This window comes from Palaemon carinicauda, chromosome 10 (assembly GCF_036898095.1).
Source record: "Palaemon carinicauda isolate YSFRI2023 chromosome 10, ASM3689809v2, whole genome shotgun sequence".
In the NCBI taxonomy this organism is placed as follows: Eukaryota; Metazoa; Arthropoda; class Malacostraca; order Decapoda; family Palaemonidae; genus Palaemon; species Palaemon carinicauda.
The window spans coordinates 125,668,308-125,670,825 of NC_090734.1; positions in this window are offsets into that span (position 1 = coordinate 125,668,308).

Here is a 2,518-nt window from a genome sequence, read left to right on the forward strand (position 1 = left end):
AGCTTTTCCTGTCTTCTTTTTAGGTTGGGGACCCACAACCATGGAAGATTTTCTCTTTGAAAAGATTCCCCACTTTTGCAGAAGACATGTTCTCTGTAGTGGCGCTCTTAATTACTTTCCTAACTACCTCGTTTGCGAAGAGGTCTTTACCCCAGGTGATGGAAGATATTAGCTTCCTTCATAAAGGCGTAAAGGTCCTTCACTAAGGCAGCCATATGCATTTTGGCTAGGACCTTGAGCATGTCTGGGGTATTTTGATAGGTTGAACACAACTCTATGTAGTTTTGTAGAGAAAGGAAGGCTTTGTCTCTTGTTCATTATACAAGAGAGACTTGGATAGTTTAGAGAGACGTTCGTTAAGTTGTCGACTGGCAACATCTGCATCTAATCTACCTACTGAGAAAGTTAAATGGACTTTCTCCCAGTCCTTCTCCTGTCTGGGAAAGGCTGGTGACAGAAGCTTGCACTCCTCGAGTGCAGGACATGGCCTACCCACTTCCACTGCCTTGGCAACAGATTTAAATGCCTTCCCATAAAGGGGAATGAGATTGAAACAGGAGCAAGAAAGGAAGGGTGCCTGTTATCCAGTGAGAATACCTTTGACTCCAAGTAACCCGCCTTTTTCAGGCTACTTGACAGGATAGCCTGTGCCTTATCATGGTCGAGAATCATGACCTCCTTCGATTCTGTTCCTTTTCTTGAATTTGGTTCATACCTCAGTCGAACAAAATAATTAGGGAAAGCATCAAAGCTTGGCCAAAATTGGATTTTGTCCTAAGGAACAGCACCTGTCTTCTCCGAGATGTAGAGTTTGCCATTTAAAATCGGCATCAGCTCCGTAAACCTCTAGGGATTGGTTTTGGAGCATGTTGGTAGGTCTTGATCCATGGGTCGTTTGAATGATCCTTGGGAAGCGACAAGAGAAGCTTTGCGAGGCTTTATCTTGCATTTTACTTCCTGCTTTTCGTTTTGTTTACAAAAGCTCTCTATTAGATTATTCACTTGGGCGCATAATTGTTCCATTCCATCTAATAGAGGGGTAGAAGACGAAGATGACGACGTCAATGGCTCTAGAGCCGGCATAGGCGGAGGCAATTCTGACACGACATTTTCCCCTTCTACCCCCGGGCACTTCCTGCCCTCCTTTCCAAAGGCTATCTGGCCGTCGGGGGATGTAATTGGTGCCTGAGGCACTACTATTTCCTTACTTGCCTTCGGAAATAGTAGCTTACGCATTCTATCATAAGGTAGGTAAGGTCCTCGAGAGATTTTCTGGAAGCCTCTCACCCAGTTGCGTAATTTGTATTGAGCTGTATCCCTAGTCTCTATAGACTTGGGATTCTCGAAACCTTCAGACATTAATGTCTGACATATATTGCAAACCTGCAGGTTCCAATAATGTAGGGATTCGGAAATAATATTGCAGGAGGTATGAAACCTGCAAGTGTTATGACCGTAAAAATACTTACTCTTGGCCTTGCAGAAGACTGCAGCACAAGACATCTGGTGTTCCTCCTGTAAAGAAAGGAAATCAGAATGAGTATATAATGGATTATCTCACTGATAATCAAAATGCAAAAGTCATTTTTAACAGAATATCTTAGGATAGTAAGCTATAAAGGGATAGTAGGAGACACATACTTTTGTACCCCCTGCAAGCAAATGCTGTTACCTCCCCTCAGCATTAACTATAGGGAGATTCCTATATCAAGGAACTCCAACTAAAAGAGCTCTTACCCCTAGGGGTAGAGAAGTACAAATTCATTATCCCTTTTTATTCTTAACATTGTGGGGTCAGGATGACTGATGCTCAATCAGAATATTGAAGAAATACTATTCTTTCAATGTAAGAGCGGTACCAGCAGAAGCTCGCACAAGGGTACCTAAGCTATGTTAGAAATAATTACTGTATAATCGTACTGTAGTTTTCTATTTGCAGTATGTATACATTGCAAATAATTGGTTACTGTACAATTATATATTGTAGTTCAGCCAGTATGCTGCTTTTGGAGCAAGCATTTGACAGCGCGGTCCAGCTGGCATGACGCCAACTGGACTAGGGAAAAATAAAGACATATATTTGTGTATCCCACCCAACCTATTAAATCATAGAGTTTCCTGATCAGGGAGACTCAAGGATAAAGGCTCTACCCTTTAAGGGTTAGGAGTGTAACACCCCGGCCTTGAAAATATTTAATATTGTAGGGTAATCCAAAAACTAATTTCTGATCAGAATATTGAAGAAATTATATTCATTCAATATGGGATTGGGCTCAGCAAATACCTGTGTAGGGATACCCAAGAAATATTGGAAATAACTACTAGTATAATATATATAGTAGTTTTCTATCTGTAGTATATTCTATACTGCAGATATACTGGCTACCTGCATAGCATATACTGTAGTTCAGCCGGCATGTCGCCGGCATAGCTAGATCTTGCCGGCATATCCAGCATGCTAGCTAAAAGAGAGAAAGATAGCATGGAGTAAGGCTACTCCTTACTGTGTATGTATACA